Here is a 16,064-nt window from a genome sequence, read left to right as displayed (position 1 = left end):
ACCGGGCTACTTACAGCTGGTAAATGAACCTTGGAACTTACATAAAGCAGAAGGTAATGAAGAGTAATAGAAGTTTTAAGCAATTCATTTTTCTCTCTCTCACTCTCCTTCCCGCCTTCTCTTTCTTTCTTTTCCTTAGCCCCTTTCCTTCAAGGGCTAAGGCGAGTGATCACTTCTTGCTGAAACGAGGGTCCTAAAGGGGCACTCGGTTGACAAACTCCTCACCTCAGTCCCTCAGTTAATTCTGTTGGGGTCAGGGTTAGATCAGTGCACATGAAGGGGAAGCAACTGAGCAGCCTCCTCAGTCCTCCCAGCTCTGATGAATAAAGCTTTACACTCCCTCAAAAGGCTACAAAATATTAAAAAGAGAGAAAAGAGTAGGAAAGGTTTGTTTTATCATCGACAATGTTCAAAATCTTTTGGAATTCATAAACCTAAAAATTAGAACAACAACATCTTGTTTGTTTGTTTGTTTTTTGTTTTTCCCAGCAGGGCAGCGTGGAAAATCCTTGGCTGGTCATTCTTGCAATCAACAGAGTACTCCACCTCCTAACTTCCAACCTTGGCTTAAAGAGAGTGCGAACTTCTCATGGGGCACATTAAAATCTTTCCTCTCATATGCCTTTCAGGCTATGTTTGTACGTATAGATGTATGTACGTAGGTATCTAGCTATCTAAATACCTATGTATGTGTGTTCCATCACAAGGACATTTCCGTTGCTTAGTTTTTGGCTGGTGAACGTGCGTATAGGGATTCAAGGGCGAAACTCAGAAGTGTAGTGGAGATCTTGTCTGAGCAGCTGAATCAAGCTCAGCAGGGCTATGATTTTGGGGACTGAATATCTCTGGGAGATGTTTTCTCAAATTCTGGAATGAGGGTTTGCATCCAAGTAGCAGGAGAGAGTAGGTGGGCCTGGTGCAAGGTTTTGGCTGAGACAGGTCTCTAAAGGGTAGATGGCTTTCGAGATTCAGGTGTTGATAGTTCACAACTGCCTAGCATGAAAGGCAGCTGTTCTGCTCACCAGCTTCAGTCAGATTTAATGCAGCCTAATGCAAAAATTTTTGTCTTTGCTTTCCTGATGTGCTGAAGAGCTGGGAGTGATGCTACTCCCCCAGAAACCTTTCCCAGAGGGAAAGTAAAGCTATGTCTGAAATGAAATATCTCAGCTAAGTGGAAATGGGAGGGCTGGAACCCAAAGAAATAATTCAGTAAATTACAAAAAAATACAAGTTTAATTCTTTACTATTGACTGAACTATTTATGGCCCTGGAAACCTCTTGATGTGGTGGAAGTGTTTTCAGACTATGTCACTGCGCAGATAAATTTGAGATCTCAAATGTTTATTCTGATTTAGGGAGAAAAATATAGAAAATAAAGAATATTCCGATTTACTCTGGCTTGCTGCAGGGGTGCTCACACACTTTCGTTTGAAAGCTAAAGCATTGATCATGGTTGATATAAAAGGACACTGCTCTCAGCAACCCACCAGATGGTAGCTCTTCTGTGTAATGGTCTAATGGGTTAAACCCTAGATTTGACCACTAAAAACCTAGGTCTGTTCTCAACCACCTGTTGGGTCGTCTTAAGCGAAATGTGTCTTCCCATTTCCTTCTGGAAAACGGAAACTGTTGCTTTTGCGTGGTTTGAGCTGTGAAGCACCAGGGTGATTTGTTGTGAATACAGCTGAAATTCGCTCTTCAACCCAGGAAACAGGCAGCATGGCACGAAGTATTGCAGTGCAAATTACACTTTCCTTTATTTGGGCTTTAGATTATGGAACTAAAATTAAATTTAAACTCTTTGTGGAAAGGTAATTTTTCCTAATCACTCACACTGCTGCACAGATCTCTACAACTTGATTACATTCTAATTAGATTAATTGGATGGAGAATAATTTCTTTCTCCAAGAAGATCAACTACAAAAGACAAGGAACTCTATAGACTCTGCAGAGGAAAAAAAAATCAACAGAAAAACCAACCCTCATTCAAAGCTTTAAAACCAAAGCGCAAAATGCACAGTAATTAAATTGTTAAAGAATTTATGAGCATATCTGGTTGAGCTAGGATTTTTTTCTCCCTTTCCCCTCTTTCATCATTTTCCCTCATGCTCTCCCTCTTTTTCTCCTGACCGTAAAATGAGATGTGGAATTCCAATTCCTGCATTGATTTTTGAGATAAAAATTTAAGAAACTCGACTAACAAAAGGTTGCACTCCTGTGTTCTGCATGCAAAATGGATTGCCTTTGTTATAGGGGCAGAAAATATTGAACTGTATAATGCTGCGAGGTCTTTGGCCTGAATACTAATAGTCATTACTTACCAGAAATGAACATAAGCCAACGAGGTTCAGTATCTCCTCATTGGCTTTGACATCCTGCAGCTCCTTGACAAAGGCAGTGGGTGAGGGGCTTGGGGCTCAGACATGGGTCCAGGGGGGTCCGGCGTTTGATTTCTCTGCTTGGCCCAACATTACTGAGATGAGCTGCCTGTGAACTGATGCCGAGACAGCTTCTTCCCAGGAAGCGTCCGGTTTGTAGTGCATGTAATTATTTCAAAGTGGACGGTAATGTACTATTAGAAGGTCGTATTCTTGATGTCCTCGCTGGACTTTTCATTTGCTCTTTCCTCAGGCAGAGCTCACCTTCCTTTGGCATGAGTGCAAGCTGAGGGAAAGCAGCAGGAGAATTCACTGGTATAAATTCAGTGCGGAGGTTCATCCTCACCTGGGAGGCACGGCCAAGCACAGGTCGGCCCCAGCTCTTCCCCTGCCGCACTTCTGTGAGGATGAAACACTCAAGCTGCGAACGCGCGACCACTGGATAGACCTGGGACTCTGCAAGGGCTACAGGGAGATGCCAGCTGGAAAGACATCCTTGAAGCTCCTGATGTCTCTCAGCATGAGGTTTAGAAGCGTCAGGGCCCGTTAACTTCGGGAAAGGACACAGAGGTGCCTCAATCACTCTCTGTTGTGTCTTAAAAATCCATCTGTAATTAGAACAAAAAAGAAACTTTGCTGATTGACCTTCAGTGTGCCCAAGCAGGTCAATTATAGGGAAGCAGACGGGACCGGATACATTCTAGTAATTCTCAGGTCAGCGCTACTCCATTCCAACTGGCCTACAAGGCTGCTGAGAAAATGTACCTTCCCACTATTCAATGAACGAGCAAATTGTGCCTATCTGCAGCTGCATTTAAGATCATCGCTGCTAAATGATACAGTATGTAGCACTCTTCCTTTTAACTTGCAGCCATTTGTTTTGCTGCGAGACGGGTGGCAGATTTATGCCTCGCCAGTTCAGCGGCTCTGCAAGGTGTTTGGCTGGTTTTGTGCTGAATGCTAAGTGAGCTCGAGAGTTTGAAATATGAAAAGTATTTGGATAAGGCAGATAGGCCACCTTGAAGACATAATCCACGGGAATAATGACAGGGCCTAGCAAAGCCAAAGCAAGCATTTAAATTAATAGCAAGAGATCTATTAAAGGGATTAGCCACATGTCGTAACACTTACAATGCTTTATCTCACTGTGGTTATGGCAGGGACTATATATATTTCCCCAAAACAAATGGCTAGGGGATGATTTATAGATTAGAGGGGGTGGAGAGAAATTTTACAGACTTGAATTTCCAAATCTCCAAGCTTTGGCTGAGGGATAGTTGCCTGGCCTCTCTGGGGACATCTCCATTACTGTTTTAGCTGGAACCGAGATGTGCTTGTGAAGGGATTCCCCGTGCTGTCCTCATCAGCTGTGTTTTGGTTCATGCCATGAAGCCATCCCAGATGGCGTGAATGGGCTTTTGTCTGGAAGAACCTAGCTGTGCTCCAGGAGCAACCCAGCGTGCCCCAGCCATGTTTGGAGCATGGAACAGGGCTGAGGCTGCTCCAAAGGGAACCCCCAAACTCACACAACATAGACATTGGGGCCTCAGCATTCTCAGTTCCCGTTACACTGCAAAACTTTTTAACGTAGACATAGGCAAGGAGACAAGTTTTGCCTTCATTTTCGGAGGGGAGCTATAATTTTGAGGACCCTCCATTTCTAAGGAAAAACCTTTGGGAGAGGTCAGAGGGGCTTGCTGGTTTCTGAGAGTGCAGCACATCTGGGCAGTGCAGAATCCTGTCTCTAAGGTTTATCTGTTTGGGCAGTTGAAACACCATGACTTATTTTTGAAAAAATAAGGCCCTCACATTTTTTTGGTACTAAATTAGCAGCTGGAGTGTATATATGTGCATATATATCCATATCTACGAATATTAAAATGGCAGATTTGAGCTGCCAGAGGTTTGAGCGTTGGATTTTGCACCTTCACCTCTTTTGATGTAGTTGTGTCCACGGCGTCTCTAAGATTAAAAAAAAAAAGAAAGAAAGCAGAAGATGATGGAAAAACAGTCAACAAGACCACAACGCTGGGACGGAGCATGCTCTTGGATCACCAGGTCTGCAATACTTAAGTCAATTCCTCCCCAAACCTGCCTCAGTGTGAAAACAGCAAGGCTGTCCTGGACTGCAGTGAGAGCAAAAGTCATCCTGTAATTCTTAAAGTGTCATTAGCGCATAGCAAATTTTGAGGTGTTCACAGACTCCTGAACCTCCTGATTCATGGTGCAGTTTGAGCAGATCCTTTCGTCATTCCGGATGCTTGTTAGTTAGTTTGAGGGGAATGGAAAGAATGGGTGAATCATATTCAGTTGTTTCTTTTACAATGGCCCTAGAAGAGGCCTCATAAAATATGAATTACACTGAATGTGCTTGCTTCTAAATTCAGAACATGTGTCCAAGTGAATTTGTAGCTCAGGAAATGAAGGACAAGCTACCTTGGTCAGGCAGAGTTGCAGTGAAGGAACTGCCACCTCAATGGCCGTTGGTGCACGTCGGCTCCTCCAGCCTGCCCTGTTTTTTTTACTGTCAGCTCCCTAAATATAACCCCGACAAGGCACCTCAGTCTTGACCTATGACTCTCCTGTCCAGTCCAGCCTCGCAGTCTCACCACGTCCTGTTTGGGCCCTGGTCCTTAGTATCTGCAATATTGCTATTAGATGTGCACAAGGGAATGGGCCGATGCCCTGTCCCTGGCAGTGCCGAGGGGTGTTTGCTGGGATTTGGTACCTCGACTCACTCTATAAAACTAAACTGACGCTTATGCTGCATGAGGAAAGATTTTCCTGCCCTGCAAAAATGCTTGCAAGTTCAGCAGACACCCTCTGCCGACTTCGCTGGGATGGAAAGAGGAATTCTCTAACAGCCTTTGCAATACAAAAGCCGGAGAGAACAAATTGCTTTTGATCTGTGAAAATAATTCCCTTGGCAATTTGGGGAGGTTTTGTTTCCATCCCTGCCGTGTTAACTTTATGTTTGTAATAATTAATTTCATGATAATCAGCTCAACATTGTGAAACGCAGAATCGTTTCAAACCACAAATTTCTTTTATATTGCAAATGTCAATGCTGAAACTCTAACAAAGGCGGAAATGTCCTGGAGGCAGACAGAAAGGAGAGGGGGCTTGCATATAGCCTTTTTTTTGCACAAAAGTTTCCATTATGACAAATATATATTTTCTGTAAGTCCCAGCTTCCTTCCTGTACTGAAGACTTAATTAGCCTCCAGGTCAATGTTTTTCTCCTCCTCCTTTAATTTCCTTGGTTTTTAAGGCACGATATAAACTCCCTGGAATCTTTTCCAGGGCTGCAGCAATGGTCACTAGCCGAGATCATTTCTCTTCAGTAAGTGAATAGCGTACCAGGGAGGGAAATGTGCTATCAGAGCAATAGGGAACATTTGCAATAATAAGTTGTGTGCTGTCATAAATTACCTGTCACGGTGTGCGAGAGAAAGATGGGAGCAGGGTATTTAATTAGACGAACATCAAGAAGTTGCAGAACAGAATCCCCCCTCCTTCACGGGAAAACTGTACAGTTCAGGGCTGCTGTTAGTAATTTATAAGCTGGTACTGTCCAAGTAGATTTGATCCACTGATGCTAGGGGAACTATGTGAACTTCTTCTAATTCTTGTACAAAATCTGATCCATTTGGTTTTCCGGAGTTTATATCGGGACAGAGAATTGGCTTGGGACTCCCGAGTCCTTCCTTTCCCAGCTCTGTTCCTGACACCCTCGTGTTTTCTTCTTTCTGCAGCACCGTTTCCCCGCTGCTGGAAGGAGGTGGGATACAGCACCTGACGGCCAGAGTGGGTGAGTGGTGAGGATTGGAGCTGGGTTTTGTTCTCCCTGAGCTTGAAGACCTCGGGGCCTCGCAGTGTTCGGTTTTGCTGCTTGCCTCCGCAGCGGGCTCTCTGCAACCAGCTCCCAGTGCTCTCCAGAACAAGCAGTTGTCATTGCTCTGCTGTGAACAATGCGGTGTGCTGAGACACGGAGACCAGCAGCAGGGCCAAGTCCCCCGCCGCCTTCGGGTGCACGGCACCCCGCTGCGTTCACGCGCTCAGGGCACGTTTGCACCTCCGCGGCAGAGTCGTCACGTGGGTGCGTTCACCTCTAGCCTTGCACAAACTGTTCATGTGTGATGAAATAACGCAGCTGTGGGTCTCACGCACAGGGATTTCTTTTTGGCTGGAGGGTCTCTTCTGCACCCTCCCCTGCTCTGGCTGCTCTCGGCTCACTGGCGCCTGTGATGATTAGCCTGGTGTTTAATTGGTGAGAGTGCCTTGGTAGTTGCTAGCTTTCAGCCTCTGCTTCTCTCAGCTACAATCACCAAAAACAAGGAGCATTGCAAGTAATTTTATGGGTAATGAAAAGGGTCAAACACATTTGCTCTTTGATGAGAGAAGCTGTAGTAAATCCTAACTGGGAGCTAGATGGATCGGGGTTTCTGAGCTTAGACAGAGAGAGAAAAAATTAGGCTAGATGAGCTGATAGGTTGGTCTAGGAGGATAGATAGATGGATAGATTAAATAAAGATCTGCTTAACCATCCATCTATCTATCCTCAGTCTTCATCTAGGAGGATAGCTCTCTCCCTATGATTGGAAATGAATCAGGATTTAAGAAGAAAGATAGATAGGTGGAGGAATAGATGGATGGCTGGATAGCTTTTTGCCAATCCATCTCCATCCATCCTTACACCTAAATCTTTATCTAATCTATTCGATACAAGCAGATAGGTAGCTGGAAATCTAAGTACACAGATAGATAAAGAAAGGAGCTGGGGTAGTGGAGAGAGAGAGAGAGAGAGAGAGGTTATATGAATATTACCCTCCCAAAACGTGCATGTGGAGAATGAAAAGGCAATAGGCCCTGGCGTTTCTAGAGCGATCAGGTCTGTCCTGCCCTGCTCTGAGCTCAATCTCTTCAATGGTGCTTCCCCACGAGGCCACGGCCTCTGCCTTGGCTGTGCCAAGCGCTGCCGTTAGCACTGCTGCACCGCTCTGCTCACCCGGGCCCTTGCCTTCGTAAGTAATACATTTCAGAGGAGGAAGAGGAGGAGGAAAAAAAAAGTAAAACTAAAACTTTTTGCCTTGCGAGCTGCTAACTTCCCCTTTCCTCAGGCCTGAATGCAGGATCACTCAATGGAAAGTTATTGGGAAAATCACCCAATTGGCTTTTTCTGTACAAATATGGCTCTATTTAAGAGCCTCTGAGCTTGCAACATGGATCAAACCCAACAGCTGGAGTCTCTGAAATGAAGTCCTCCAAGGTGCTGACACATGAGCCGTGCTCTGCCCCATGTCCATTCGAAGCTCCAGGAACAGAAGGGTAATGTCAGCCCCAGTGGCCAGGGAGTCTCTGCAGGAGCACGTGGCACCCCAAAGGCGTGTTCATCCCATTGCCGTCTATGAGAACAGCACCTCTTTGACCAGCTTTTGGAAAGGACAGGCCAGAACTTTGTCTCCAGGTAGGTGGTCTGGGAACTTTTAACTGGTGTGTCCCCCAGTTTGTCAGGAGAAGGAAGCAAACGCAGAGATGTTTAGGAGCTGAGTGCAGCAGTGAGCATCTCCTCCATGCTGTCACGCCCTGGGCATCGCTCCTGCACTCAGGTATAGCCTCACTCCCCTGCTTCAGCTGGAAATCTTGGTCTGCTCCTCTTCTAGACTCCTCCTCAGAACTGTGCTGTGGAGCCTAGTCCCTTCTTATGACTGCTCACTCTTATGCTAGCACCCAGTCAAACCAGCGCCAGGCCCCAGGGTGCTAGGTGCTGTACAAACAGCGCAGAAGGATAATTCCTCTGCCCGAAGCTTCTGCCCTTGCAGCAGCGGCACTACTGGGCCTCCCTGTAACGCCGCTGCCTGCAGCACCTTGGGCTTTTCATTCCAGTAAGTGTTATTGCTCCCTGTCCATCAATACCGAGCGTTGCAGTGGAGCTGTTATTTTAACGCAGATTTGAATCCCTGCTTTATGTGCCCAAATCAATAAAGGAATCGTGAGTGATATTTCAATAATAACGATCATGATAATAAATCTGGATGCTGTTTGCAAACGTGGGGATGCATTTCCTCCCTTGTATTAAAAGATCCTGACCCCAAATGGTTTGATACCAGGAAATCTTGTTGATTCAATGGCCTTTGGCTCAAATTCTGGACAAAGAGAAGAGATAGAGAGGAAGAAACAAACTCTTGTTTGTCTGAGTTTGTATTATTTTACCTCCTGAGCCGCATCCTTTCCATGTCCCAGTGCTGAACTTGTCCCTCCGTGAGAATCAGGAGCTCGTTGTGGCCCCAGCCAATCTCCCACTTGTGGCTTTACGCCCCAGGGGGTGTGAATTGGCACAGCCCTGCAGCTTGGACAAGGGGTAAGATGGGTCAGTGGGTGCTGCTCTATAGTCCGTACTGCACCTTTGAGTGATCTCCCTGGCTTTAATCTCTCCTAGGGATACCCATGGATATGTCACCCAGTGGAGGGTGCTGCCCCCGGGGCCGATATTTGGGGCGCGGCGGCTGGGAGGGCAGATGCTGGCGTGCTGCATTCGCCGGGCTGCTTTCCTCCCGGACGGTGCCAAAAAAGCTGCTCTCCTGGTGAGACATAACCCTGTGATAAGCCCGTTGCTTAGCATGGATGAAAATCGACGGGGAGCCGAGCGGGTGGAGGATTTTAATACCTATCCCTCTCTAACTGCTACGGAAAGGGAAAGTTCATTGGCTGTCGATATTACCCTGCTGTGATAAAAGCTTAAGAAGCTGCTTTGCGGATGCCCACTGCGAGGAGCACGCTATAAATGTTTCCAGCGTGAAGCGATACATCACAGCTCGTGGTTGTTCCCACTGAGAAAGATCCCAGCTCTGGCTTCTTCCAGGGACACACTTATGAAATGCAATCTACTGGCACTGGCACAATCAAACACATATTGTTCCCGGGTACAAAATTGGCCACCGGTGAATTAATACTAAGAATACCTTGCTCTTAGACAGCTTTTCCATCTGTCAGTCTCAAAGTGGGTTAAGAAAAGAGACTTTATCATCACCATCCCTGTCTTTCCATGAGGGAAACTGAGGCAGGAGCTGTGACTAGAAATGCCACTTGTTGCTGCTGTACCTCTCAGATGCCAAAACGACTGACTGCAGAGGCTGTCTTTCCCAGTGAGACCTTGCACTCAGATATGACTTTGTATATAGTCAAACTTTGTGAAGCCATTTAGTCTGTTCTTCTACTGAAATTCAGCTTAAAAGTAACTACTCTGTAGTGTGTGTGTGTGTACCTGTGTTTTCTGCCACCTCAGTATATTGTGAATGTGTCAGCTCATTTTACACAAATTTGATAGAGAAATAGAGATTCATTATGTTTCTGCAAATTTCATGACAGCGGGTGGCTGAGCAGAGGAGAAAGTCCTTGCAAATACCCTGAGCGAACCTTGCAGCATCGTCTCGTACTTCATTAGACATCTGAGCCTCTGCACGGGGTAGCAGGGAGCAAGGAGGAAAACAGAGGAGACTTAGCAGCAAAAAAGTTTCAACCAGAACTCAGTGAGCTGTGAGCTGCAAATCTGTGGGAAAGCAGGTAATTTGGAGTCTGATAGTCACATAAGTATTTTCTTGTTCTCCTAGTTTTCTGAATTATTATTTGTACTGCAGGGAGATGCCGAGGTGAGGGTGGAGGAAGGAACTGAGGAAGACACCAGGCACATTAAGTGAAATGCCTAGTAGTCCCCTACGTGAAAGTAGCTGAGTTGAAACAGGAGCCCTTTTCCTTCCCTTTGCTAGCCTATAACCTTGCCCCTGTGTCTGCCTCGACGTTAGCTCACAAGGAATTACATCAGTGTTTTATACAAACATATAAATTTCATTTCACCATTCAAGGATACATCTGCTCAGATGTTCTGGAGCAGCGTCATGAAAGCTCTGGAAAGTTATTTATTTCAGCCCATTTAAAGTGATTTCACTAATGTATTCCGTAGAGTGGGTTTAGCGCGTGAGCTCTTTAGGAAAATCATTACTGTATTAATGAGACCTAACCCAAAGCCACTAAACACAACTTTAAAGGAATATCTCAAAGCTGCTATTGAGATGGATGGGAGCAGACAGAACATGTTTGTAAAGTTATATTTAGTCAAATCAAACTGGAACTCATTAAATACAGCAAAATAATTCACTGAATAATTCACTTCAGTTGAATATGAAAGATTTGGAGAACCTTGGGTTGTTTGATTGAAAAACAGCTTATTTATGCTCCTGTGTATGCGACAAAGCAAAAATATGAGTTGAAGGTGGAGCACTCTGTCACCTTGGTGTCATGGACATCGGTGGAGAAAGGTTCATTAAAACTGAAGCTTGACAAATTCTGACGAGAAATAAGGCACGCGCTTTTCTTACAGAGGGTAATTAACAGCAGCCTGACTGACTTGGGGACATCAGGGATTTTTTGCGCATTTGTCATTTTTTACGCTAGGCTGGGATGGCTCTTCCACAGGAGCTGCTGCAGCTCCCAGTGAAGTCCTGAGATTGATGCAGAAAGTGCTGGCTGAGGGTCCTGGCTCAGCTCGAACCGGCTGTTTGTAGCGGCTTTGTGTATCTGTGGGAGAAAAGTAGAAAGCCAAGCTTTGAGAATGGCTTTTGGGGTGATAACCGTGCGTCTGTTTTCTCTATGTGCCACCTAACATGTGCCTGTCCCCAGCTGCCCATAGCTGTGAGTGCGGAGCTGCATCGCCCAGAGCGGGGCTGTGTGCGTGGCTTGGTGCACACGGAAACCCTTCTTCCCTCCTGGCCTCGTCCTAAAATCAGCTTATTGATCCACTGTGGGTTTATATCGTGTCTTTTTCTCCTGGCAGGCCAGGAAACAGCTCCCAATGAAGCTGAGATTTGCAAGTGGACAGAGTCTGGCAGAGATGACAACAATCTGCATCCCAGGAGCGCCATGCCGACGAGTTCACCTTTTCTCTTCTGCTTTTAAAGTAAGAAATGAGCCATTACTGTTTTGGGCAGGTCTGTAGACCAAATCTGAGCTTTGGTCCTAACTCTTAAGCCATCCCTGCAACACAGAAAATTATCATCCCTGTTTTACACATAAGAAAACTTTGGCAGAGATAAGGTGACCAGCTAAGGCATGCGTCCCCCCTCTGCGTCCCCCTCCTCCTTTAACCCCCGTCACACCACCCGCGAGGTGACTACAGCCTCAGCCCAGGCCTCTCCAAGCAAAAGAAAAAGCTTTAAACAAAATACAATTTTACAGTTCATTTCAGTTAATCACAGAGTCTATGTTCCGAAATGATCTTCTCAGAATTGCCTATGGAGAAAAGCAATGGCTGATTGGCATTCCATTACTAAACAGCTAAGCCATTTATAATGCAAAAAAACAGACTTGATGGAAAGATTTGATTCAGTTTTCAAGCTAGACTAATTCAAAACCCAGTGCTCTATAAATCAGAGCAAATGTTCTTTATAAAAAAAATATAGCCAGAGCCCATGTGCGGTATCAGATCTATGATTTATGCCCATATCCCATTAAACTGAAGGACAAGTGAGGGGAGCACAGGGCTGCCACTGAATACTAGATTTTTGGCTGCCCTATAATAAACATGTTCCCAGTGACTGTGGAAATAGCTGCAGTTGGAGGGAGCTTTGGGGATGGCAGGTTTTTCTTAGGGGTGGGGTACAGCTAAGCCTTGCCTGCACAGACAGCAAAGCCTGCAGAAGAGCAGAAGATGGAGGAGGCTTTCTCATCAGCACCAGGTCCGTGAGACCGGGCTCCCAACTGTGCCTGGCTATTTCCAAGGCAGGCAATGTTCACGTACGGTTGCATACGCACCATGCACAGCCCAGATGCATGTTCCCACACACACTAGTGTGCATGCACACTTAGGATAATGCTGCACGCTGCATGAGACCCACACGTGGCGACTGGTATAGCAGAGACCTGTCTTTCCTCCTAGGTACAAGCTAGTAACTCGCTCCAGCTCCGCTGAATGTAGAGCATTTCACTGGGAATCCGACTCATCCAAAGCTGAAAAGTTAAGGTTTGATAGGAAATCCAGGTCCTAAAGAGCTGATTAAGGAATGAAGTAGAAGGCAGTAATTTTGGTGGAAAAATGCAGGAGAATAACCCATAAACTTACAGTACTGAGCATCCCCCACTGCACTGGCCAGATGCTGTCTGCTTTCTGATGCCTCTACTTCCTACAGCAGGAAGAGCCAAACCACCTTGAGGCCAGGCGATTTGCCCAGGTAAAACCTGCTGGAGAGCAAGGATTTGACCCCGAAGTGCCCAGTCTTGGGCTGCAGCAGAACAAAGCAGCTCAGGAAGTGCCCTAGATTTTGGTTACGTCCTCCTAAAGTTCCCAATCTGATGGCAGCTTCATCGCTCTTTGAAAGACCAACCTCGGTGCAACGAATGATGTGCAGCTTGCACTGAGCCACAGGTTTGATTTTTTTTTTTCCCGCTCCCCAGGAATGGATTTGCTGCCTGTATCCCGATATTGTTTACTTTCTCTATAGTTCATAAAGGATTGGGTGGAGCTGGGGGCTGTTAACATCTGTTGGCAATCTAAAGCTGCTGGGGAAAAGAATGCCATCTTTCAGGAACCATCACTGACATTTTAAAAGCCATGTCTGAAATCCCCAAACAATTAAGAGGCATCTTTTTTTACATTCCCTTAGTATCTGAGGCATTACGCAGTCAAGGCACCAGCTGAGAAGTACATGTTGATCTTGACAGGAAAAGCTACGATGAATGAATAATGGAGCACCAGCAATATATAACTTTCAGGCGGAGTCATCATAATTCAATCCAAACAGTAATATCAGGGTCTTTTCTTGGAGGAGTCTAAGCAGCAGTTAAATATTAAATAAAAAAGATGACATTTTATTTTATTTTCCTTTGGCAATTCTGCATCTCCTGATTCAAAGCAGCAGAAGGTAGAAACTGCCACCTAGCAGGGGGAGGGAAAGTTTAAATGCAGATACATCTACCCCCCCCACCCCCCCCGCCCCAGTCTGGATGAGCCCAGCAGCCCTGAGCTATAAAGGTACTTAAAGGAGGCACAGGAGGAGAACAGGTCTGTGGGTACCCTGCTTACGCTTGGGTGGAAAGATCAGGTGCGCAGTGCTTTCTGGAGCGAATTTCCCCCTGCGTTTGTGCTCGTCGTCGTTCTGTCGTCATTCAAACTGCTGGGGCCGTGCTAGGAAAGGGCGTCAAACTTTTATTGCTGGTTTTGGGCTTTCTTAAAAAAGAAAAAAAAATAACTCGCAACCTGCACAGAAGCCTGGATCAGAGCCATCCCTAGCTGAAACAGATTTAATAACTGAATGCAACAGGTCCTACTTGCATTGAATATGGCCTTTTCTGTTTTCCTTTTTTTTTTTTTTTCCCCTCTTCTACTTATCTGACGTTCAGCTTCTCTGCAATGCCCCGGAGACCGCCTTCTTGCTGCACCACTGCCAATGAGGTGAGACTTCATTTCAGGCTTCTGTTTCAGGCTGCCGTGTTTCAAACCACCCCTTAAGCCCCCTGGGGCTGCAGCTGGGTCCTTGCCTCCCTTCTGCAGCCCCACGTCCCCGCTCCGTTTCGATGTTCCCGCCTTCAGAGCACAAAGCTCCTCCGTGGCCTCCCTGTGCATCTCCACCTCATTGACTCCTCATTTCTTTCCAAATCTCACATCATTCCTTCCTGGGTGCTATCCTTCCTCCTGGCCTTAGGGCTGAATGCTTTTATTAATTCCCCTGAACGCTGGCCACATCACTGCTTTTACTAATGACTCCATCAAGCATCTCCTGACATGTGGTATTTAACTCCCAACTGTTTTCACATGCATTTTGCATGTCGGGCGATGCCACAGAGCATTCGTGACCCAAACACACCAGTCCGGGTTGGGTCACCACTCAGGGTGAATTCACACCACGGCACCCACTTCTCTGTCTGCCATTAACATTTATTAAAACATTGTGGTGACTCCTCCATAACTGACCACAACCCCTTCTGTGCGAGGTGCTGTGCAGAAATGCACAGAAATGACAGGCCCTGCAAGGAACTATGAGGCAAGAGAGAGCAAATGGGAAGGATGAGGGGCTCAGGAGGTAGCAAGAGGTACCTGATGGGCTGTGGGTGCAGAATATCTATATTCAGCCCCTCTATATATGTCTCATCCTGCAAATGTTTGGCAAATGCAAACATATGTGACTAACTGTTTTTTTTCTTTTTCCCCCAGCTGGAAGAGAAAAATCTCCACTTCTTACCCTAAGGGTACCAGGCTCTGCTAATAGCCGGAGTGATTTTTCTGCGAGAAGAGAGCCACAGGCTGTGCAGAGAGCGCAGTCAGAGCTGCTTAGAGCATTCCTGGGACTGGAAACAAAGATTCAATTCATGCTAAGTCTGCTTTGCTATGAGCTGAGCCCAAGGCTGCTTCTGAGACTTAACGGGGATGTCCAGTGACCCATGAAAGCAGCCCGCCCTTGAGCTGCAGGGAAATCACAGCCCGGCAGCAAAGGAGCTGTCTGGGAGCTGCACAGAGCAGATTGCAGGAAAAGGCATCCTGGGGGTGTACAGACACCTGGCATTTCCTCCTGGGAACCCAAAGGTGCTGTCGTGGGTACAGGACTCAAGGTTGCCGTGAGCAGAGGCATATGCCAGAGCCCCCGGGCACATTTGCATGGCTGTATCCTTGTCACAGCCGTCTCACATTGCCGTAACCCCCCTGGCGCTCTGCTCCAGCCGCGTGATACAGCGCGAGCGGTAAGTGACAGTTCAGACAGCAGCATTTCCCGACCAGCGAGTCAGGAGACGGGGCATGGAAAGAACGGGGGAAAAGCGAACGGATGTGTCCGAGATCGCACTGTATGTTAGGGCTGGAGCCAAAAGTCCTTTAGCTCTGCAAATCACATGCTTTCGGGCAGTGTTTAACAGCCCAGTGATAAGAATAGGTGAGCGCTGCTTGCGGAAATCTGTGTTGCTCTCTCCAGATGCAGAGAGGGTTGCATTTTCAGAAGTGAAGTCACTTACAATAACAGAGCTGCTCCATCAGATAACGGAGACAAACAGGAAAGGGAAGAGGTGCATATTTGAATTCCTACTTGAATATAGTGCTTTATTCATGAGACAACGCTGCCTCCGCAGCAACGTCTGTTGCGATAAAGCCATGCAGCACAAGCCACTCCATGAAAAGTTGCAAAACAGAGGCATTTAAACGGAAGGACTTAGAGAAACAACAGCACAGCTAAGCAAATAGCTCCATGCATTTAGCAAAGGCCTCACCAGCCTCCACGACAAGCAGGCAGCACAGTACTAAACACAAAACAAATACAGTTAATCTGCAGTTCAGACCATTTTTCAAAGCCTTTCCGGCAGACCTGCCCCGTGAGTAGCTTTTGTTTCCTTCCATATTTCTTTGCCAGCTGCCCATGAAAGGCTCATTAACTCTCCATCCCCCTTTGCTTTCAAAATTAAAGGTTTTTTTTATAATGATTTAGAGTCTATAGTGTTTTTGGAGGGGTTGGGAAGGAGGGGATGGTGGTGGAAAAACACATCATAAGGCCTTTAATTCTATCCAGATAAGAGAACTGCACTACATCCTTTCCAAAAAGAGAGCTAAGGTTAAGATAAGGCTCCGTTCTGTTCAAAAATATCTCAATAATTCCATTAGAGAGAGAGAGAGAACTAGTCAAAAGCAAGTAGCTGAAGACAGAGCAGAACAGA

The 16,064-nt window shown here is 46.2% G+C and overlaps 1 long non-coding RNA gene across 11 annotated transcripts in view; it reads left to right on the top strand.

Moving 5' to 3' along the window:
- The window catches only part of LOC104140788 (uncharacterized), a 46,524-nt gene extending 30,733 nt beyond the window's left edge, over nt 1-15,791 (top strand). The window contains exons 4-12 of one of the 11 annotated variants that reach the window (XR_693390.2): nt 493-638; nt 6,134-6,189; nt 7,499-7,845; nt 8,818-8,962; nt 9,747-9,941; nt 11,209-11,331; nt 12,560-12,795; nt 13,770-13,821; nt 14,581-15,791. This is a non-coding gene — a long non-coding RNA (uncharacterized lncRNA). Of the gene's footprint in view, nt 1-489; nt 7,846-8,817; nt 8,963-9,746; nt 9,942-11,208; nt 11,332-12,559; nt 12,796-13,769; nt 13,822-14,580 lie in introns of all 11 variants that reach the window. The other 10 variants (XR_693386.2, XR_693389.2, XR_693383.2 and 7 more) reach the window with 10 other exon arrangements.
- The last annotated feature ends 273 nt before the right edge of the window (nt 15,792-16,064 follow it).

This window comes from Struthio camelus, chromosome 23 (assembly GCF_040807025.1).
Source record: "Struthio camelus isolate bStrCam1 chromosome 23, bStrCam1.hap1, whole genome shotgun sequence".
NCBI classification, from domain to species: Eukaryota; Metazoa; Chordata; class Aves; order Struthioniformes; family Struthionidae; genus Struthio; species Struthio camelus.
This window is presented reverse-complemented; position numbering and strand designations above follow the sequence as displayed.